The sequence below is a fragment of the Nelusetta ayraudi genome, unplaced genomic scaffold (assembly GCF_046127955.1).
Source record: "Nelusetta ayraudi isolate G7.1 ecotype Tasmania unplaced genomic scaffold, CSIRO-AGI_Nayr_v1 ptg000007l, whole genome shotgun sequence".
NCBI lineage: Eukaryota > Metazoa > Chordata > Actinopteri > Tetraodontiformes > Monacanthidae > Nelusetta > Nelusetta ayraudi.
The window spans coordinates 7,070,854-7,078,101 of record NW_027466057.1 but is presented as its reverse complement, the minus strand read 5'-3'; the positions used below and the strand labels follow the sequence as shown (position 1 = coordinate 7,078,101).

The 7,248-nt window shown below is 38.6% G+C and overlaps 1 long non-coding RNA gene across 1 annotated transcript; it reads left to right on the top strand.

Moving 5' to 3' along the window:
* The first annotated feature begins 6,649 nt into the window (after positions 1-6,649).
* LOC142883039 (uncharacterized) lies at positions 6,650-7,138 on the top strand. The gene is made up of 2 exons (XR_012925986.1): positions 6,650-7,006; positions 7,046-7,138. It is a non-coding gene; the product is annotated as an uncharacterized LOC142883039 (long non-coding RNA).
* Positions 7,139-7,248: the final 110 nt, after the last annotated feature.

The following is a 7,248-nucleotide window of genomic DNA, read 5'->3' as shown; positions in this document are numbered from 1 at the left end:
TGATACATCCATACTTCATTTATTTATGCGTTATTGTGCGTGCTGCTGGTAAATTAGCATTGCCACCTTTAGTAAAACATTTCCATTTTCTGGTTCAGTTTTCTTCTTGCACAACTTGCATTGGTCTAAGCAGACTGCTGAGCAGACCCATCCAAAATGTGAATGACATTACATAGCACTTTGCACTCTTGCTGCAACGGAGCGTCAATGAACCTGATAATACACTCCAACTCAGCCTCAACACCAGCACAGACGGAAGGGAGGCATGAGGAACAAAACATCAAAAAAAGAAGAGAACGTGAGATGCGATATGAAATGTTGACAGATAAAAAGTAAGAGAGATGACCTATAAAGGACATTTTTAGCTTAAAAAAAAGCACTTGAATTTCATGGTTGTGTGTGTCTAACCATTATTATTATTATTATTATTATTATTATTATTATTATTATTATCATCATGAAAAAACCTCTCCAATAGTCAGATGGAAAAGTATCTATCAAATAAAAATTTAACCCTTTGGATGTTTTGGTTCGTTTTTCTTCTTACAAAACACCAGTCTCCCTTTTCTCTTTAGATACAGCAGTGGCATAAGCAGACTGCTGGGCAGACCCATCCAGAATGTGAGTGACGTCATCATACAATATAGAATCCCAGGACTTAGCCCAGAATAGATTGAAACTGATGCTGCATTCCAAATTAGCTTCAACACCACCGCTGCTAGCACAAATAAAATGAAATAGAAGGCCCTCAGCTTTGATGCGTCAACACGGTGTCTCCCCCCATTCCCTTCCCCTGGCCCTGAACGACTCAAAACCATTAGAACAGAAATGCAGAATACCAAAATGAAAAATATCTGCAACACAGTAATGGAATATAAGAAAATTGGAACGCCACCACTGTTGGCCAGAAAAACAAACAATGTAGATGAAATGGAAAGCAGCCAAATAAAGCTGATGGTCATGTTTCTGGCTCTGTTCCATTTTTCCCCTTTCAGACTGACGTAGGTGACCGGGTGGACAACAGCCAGGTAGCGCTCTGCACAGGTGAGGGTGTGGAAACAAATCTGTCCACTTAAGGTTAGAATAAAAAGGATGAATCCCGTGTTTAACAGAATATTATGGTTGGTGTGAATGGCACAACGTATACATACGCACGAAATGACATTCAGCAGCTCAACAAGAACCATGTGGTAGGTGAAGAGGTCAAAGTGGCTCATGGCCATCGTGCTGAAGCTCGTCAGGCCGTCGACTTGTCCAGGATGTAAAAAAAACTAGTTTATTTAACAACTGATTCATGCTGAAACTACTAATACTCCCCACTTACTTTTTGAAAATATCAACAAAAATAAATCAATTACATAAAATGTACTCACCTTTAGTCTCTATATGTTTTTATTTCAACCTCCAGTTGGCTGTATCCCCATGTGTCTGGACTGTGCTCCTGTATGTTTATCTCCTAATGGGCTCTTTCTTATCTCTGCAGCAGTTTTTATTTGTTTTGTTTTGTTTTTTTGCATGTTATATAATTTATTATTGTTGGCCATCCACTCCGTCTTTTCTGTCACTGAAACTGATTTGCAATAGCAACTTTCCTTCAATAGGGCGGGGCCCAATAATAGTGTGGGTGGGATTCATCAGAAACGAAAGAAGAGTGTTTCTGTTGTTAAAATGTTAACTACACTACATTGGCATCTATTTCATTGGAAGTCATTTTGCTTGAATTATCAGGAGCATCATTGGACCCAAACGTTTTGTTTAGATGACTCAGCTTGCCTGGCTGCTTTGCTGTATATTCCGTCCTGCAGTTCTGTTAATTAGCACTGCCAGCACACATCTAGAAATTGAAAACAAACAGCCAGCACATTATAAATAAACAGGTCTTCTGCGAGGGTGGAATTAAATTGTCTTAAATTGTTGATGTTTTGAGTGAAAATGTTGGTAGGTGAAGACCAAATGACAAATGACCAAATCAGACACAAGTGGATGTCAATGAGCACAGAAAACTGCCGACTACCATTTACAACACGTCTCACCCTTAAACAGCACAGTCAAAATTCATTCAAATTTTCCACAATATTTTCATATATTTGACCATGACAGTGGATACTTGATTAAACTTTATTTAAAATAAGTTTAAATGTGCACTACATCACTACGTGCACCTGATGTGAACCCATCCATTTAAAATACAGGAAGTCAACTTGCCTCTTTCCTGTCTGGTAATAAAAAGCCTAGAATGTTGTTAAAAAAAATTTTAAAAAAAAGGCATCTAAATCAATCTGAACGTACAGAGCCCTCTGGTGAAATTCAAAAACACTTGATAATCGTTGGCCACGAGATAATACCATGCAGTCATGAGATGGTCAAAAGGACACATCTAATGCTTTGCAAATCCACCTGATCCTAAAGTTGCATGAGTGGGTGCATTCTCTTATCAGTGCCTTTTGTTTTTAGATCCTGATGGCAAAGACGTAAGCTGCTCGAGCAAATAAAAAGTGCAGGTCTCCCTCCCTCAAAACTCTCCAGATGCCATTGGTGGGCTTTCATGCCCAGCAAGGACTTCTTTGCTCGCCGGCCTGAAGCCTTCGGAATCAACAGCGCAGACTCCTGTGTGCTGTAAGCTGTAAGTAAGTTGTTCGAACCGTGGTGTCATTGTGATGGTATTGTGAGGTGTGTCAATCCAGGTAGGACCATTTAGAATGTCACTGGAGGCCTTAGGCATCAAACACTGTCAAACACACAATTCAACAACTGCAAATGCTCTTGTGGGCAAACTGAGACCTTCACATTTAACACATTCTGATATAATAATGTAAGATTATGAGAAAGAGTGGCAATAGACGAAATTGCCAAAACATTGAATTATCCTAATCTGTTGCCATGAGATATTTATTGTGTGGCCACCGGATTCTTTTGTTGTAATTTTCAGAAGCTACATGTATTGGAGCAAAAAGTTTGTACTCTTAGATATGAAAGTTTTGCGGGGCATGTAGAGGGGTAGAAATGACCAAGAACAGAACGTGAAACTAGAAATTCTTAATTACAAATCTGAGTAGTTTTACATCATCTATTACAGATTTCAGGGGAACATGGTTTTTTTCTACATTTAAAATTTATTTTTGAATGATCTTACAATTGGTCATTTTTTAATTTAAATATAACAGAATCTTGATGTACCATCGGCAACAATACGTCGACTTGAAAATCAAATGAAAAATCAGACACCACACAGTCCAAAAGTTGTTGATAAATAAAAACTTAAGCCTTTAGTTGTTTTGGTTCATTTTTCTTCTTACAGAATAGTTTCTCTTTTCTCTTTAGATATAGCAGTGGTATTATCAGGCTGCTGGGCAGACCCATCCAGTATGTGAACAACAAGAACAAACAGTTTTCACCCTTTCGTTGACTTGGCAGAAACAGAAAAAAACCTGCTATGACATTCCAACTCAGCCTTAACTCCAGCACTACCAGCACGCTGAAAATAACATAGAAGGCCCTCAGGCTTGATTGGTCAACATGGTGTCTTCTCCCATTCCCTTCCCCTGGCCCTGAACAAATCAACACCTGAGGACACAGAGACTGAATAACAAGATGAGGAATAGTTGGAAAATTGCTAGGGCATACAGGACAGTGTAATTTTCACTGTCATACTCTGAGCACCCACAATCGCCAAAATGCAAAGCAGCCAAAAAAAGGCAATGATCAGGTTTCTGGCTCTGATCCATCTCTCCTCTTTCAGACTGACGTAGGCGACCGGATGGACACCAGCCAGGTAGCGCTCCGTGCAGGTGACATTGTGAAAGAAAAGCTGTCCAGATCCACTGACAAGAAAAATGAGGTCTCCCATCCAAATAAAATAGTCATTGTTGGTATGAATGGCACAACATAGACATGTACAAGCTAATACATTCAGCAGCTCAACGAGAACCATGTGGTAGGTGAAGAGGTCAAAGTGACTCATGGCCATCGTGCTGAAGCTCAGCCGCCGCCACTGTTTGAAACCCAGGTGGAGGATGAAGATGTAGACAGGGAGGAGGAAGATGATGGAGGTGATGGTGAAGATGCTGATAATGTAGTTACCAAATTTGGTTCTATAGCATTGGATTATGTAATCACGAAGTGCGTCTGCAAGGGAAGGAGCAGACGCATTTGCTGTGGAACAGATGACAGACATCACTCCTGACACTGGGTAGAGAGGGAAGGAGAAGAAAATCTAAGATACAGTATGAAAATAACATAAGGAGATATTGCCTATCATGTTGCATTTAGTGGGGAAGAAGACACATAAGAAGACCAAGTGGTGACTTGCCCAGAGTGTAACCCACCTTTGCCCCAAGACAGCTGGGGTAGACTCCAACAACACCTGTGACCCTGAGTGCAAGAGAAAATTGATGCAATCTCAATCTCTCGAAAGCGGAAGCGGAACATGATCAACATCACACATCTGACATCTTGAAAAACAGAAATGCTTCCCCATTTAATGATCAAAAGAACTGACATTATGTTTTATTTTGACCTTATTTAGCAACTAGTTCATGCTGAAACCACAACTACTTTTTGAAGAAATCAGAAAAAAAGACATAAATTTCATGAAATGCACTTACCTAGATATATATACATATATATTTTTTTATTATTAATTTCAACCTCCAGTTGCCCTGTGAGTCTTGACTGTGCACTTGTTTGTTTATCTTCTGCTAAGCTCTTTAATACCTCTGCAGCCTTTTTTAATGTTATATAACTAGTTATTGTTGGCCATCCACTCAGTCTCTTCTGTCAATGAAAATGATCTACAGCAGCACCTTTCTGTAGGGTGGGGACAAATCATAGAGTGGGTTGGAATGGAGAAAACGGGGTGAGTCATCCTGCCGTTGCCCATTTTATCTAAAGTTTTATGAGAATCAAAGACTGTAAGACTGCCTAAAGATTCTACCATATTGACTATTGAACACAATCACATTACATTACATTTTACATTACTTCAGATATTAAAGAAAAGCGTGTACCTTCCTAATGTTAACTGCATTACATTGGCGTCTTTTTCATTTGAAATCATTTTGCTTGAATTATCGGGAGCATCACTGGACCCAAATGTTCTGTTTAGAGGAGGCAGTTTGCCTGGCTGCTTCTCTGTATTCTGTCTTGCAGTTCAGTTAATTAGCACTGCCAGCTCATCAGTTGTTAGAGGGGTTTATCACCCTTTAACAGCACAACACACCTTCAAAATTCATTCAAATATTCTATTGGTCATATCTTGTACAATATTTTCACATGCTTGATGTGAATGTTTGATTAAAACCAAATGAGTTGTAACTTTAAACCAAGCTACATTCAAATCAAAGGTTGATTGAGAGCAGAACACCTGGTGGTCCGGGTCACTTGTTTTATTAATACTCAGACATACAAAGCTGCAATCATGTAACTAGTCACATTTATGTGTGCGTGTACTTGTGTGTGTTTATTTACTGATTGGCAGTATATGCACCATAGTTTAAAACTGACAATTAAAGCTAATGTTTTGTAAACTTGTTTATATTACATTACAGTCACAGTACTTGCAATCAACAAATCTTTTCAAATGTCAAACATGACATACTTGGGTGTTGCCCATTTTGCTGGAATACCTGAGGGTCAAGGTGTGGCCTCATTACAACCAACAACACTGTAAATAAGGTAACAGTAAGAATGGAGTTGCTTTTTTTTTTTTTTAGCTTCTGCACTTCCATGGCACCGTGCTAAAGTAAGCACAAAAATCACCCAAAGATAACTAAAGAGAAAAACATAAATAACCTCTTGGCAAACAATTCATATGACTCTTGTAACCTTGACTCTTATCATTATACTACCTCTACTACATCTTGAGGCCAGGTTTGATTTGTATGTCAAGCATTTTCATCTATGTTTTTAAGGGGTATAAAAGGCATGTTAATATATAGACAACAATGAAAGTGAGTGTAAAAGTAATCAAAAAATGTCTGGTAAGGCCACTGCTCTGTTGCTTTGTTGACAGCAGTAGATGTGGCGTGCAGAAAAAAACTCATTGCCTGTGGCACCACCCTTGCATTTCCTGTCTCACAACTATAAGCCAACAGATGAAGCTAACTCACCTGTTTTCCCCACCCTGTAGCTGCATTATAAATACAAGCAAAACATGTCGTAGACACACGTCGTTTTGATATCTGAATCAGGTACGTTGTGCATATTGTTAATCTTTTTTGGAATGATGGCTGACATTCATCACACTGACAATCTTTTTTCTCTCACAGCAAATTCTTGGTCGCTCTTCGCTGCTCATTCAGAATGTCTGGGTGTAAGTCTTTCAAATAAAATCAGATTTTCATGTATCTAGAATGTTGCAAAGATTAAAATGACATGTTGCACTATGTTGTGCATTACTTTTTTATACTTTATTTATATAAATAGATTAAATTGTAATATATGTTACATAATAAAATATTGTTATAATTAACCAGTGTTTATTTGCCTTTCCATTACAGTGCCAGAGGAGGTAAGTCATTTAATCTGTCTGCAACTCTATCTATCTTAATAAAAACTTGGGCACAAATGGGTTAAAAGAAGCTGTTTTGCACTTGAAGACTGAAAACCGACCGGAGGAGCAAGAGAAGGTGGAGGAGGAAGAGGAGGATGAGGAGGAAAGCTCAGATGACTCTAGGGAGGAGTCTGATGGAGTAAGTTTCTTGGACCTTTTAAACTGTGCGTTAGTCTGTGTAACCCTACTGAATGATCTTGTGCACAATTAATGATTTTTTTTAATTCTGTGATTTGCAGCAAGGGGGAAAGAAAAAAAAGGTAAGGATTGTTGACGATGTTCGTCAAAAAAAGCTTCACTCATAATATCACAAATATTCGCTATTGAGTTTTTACAATTTGACAGTGGTATTTTTATAAATGCTTGCACAGGATAGTAAAAAGAATAGACGAAGAAGAAAAAGAGAAGAAAGAGTTCAAGATGATGAAAATGAAGATGGTCCAGGTGATCAACGTGGTCCACCTGGACCACCAGGAGGTCGTGGAGGTCCCAGAGGTCCCAGAGGTCGTGGAGGTCGTGGTGGTGACTAAAGGAAACATTCTTTCCATGCCATCATCATGTTAAATAATAAACTACTTTTGAAAATGACCAATATTGTTATATGTTTTGTTGTTTGTAGTATGGGAAACTTGTCAACTGAAATGGTGAGCGGAACTTAACTGGCATCATGCCTTGATATATCTCAAGCCTTAATGAAC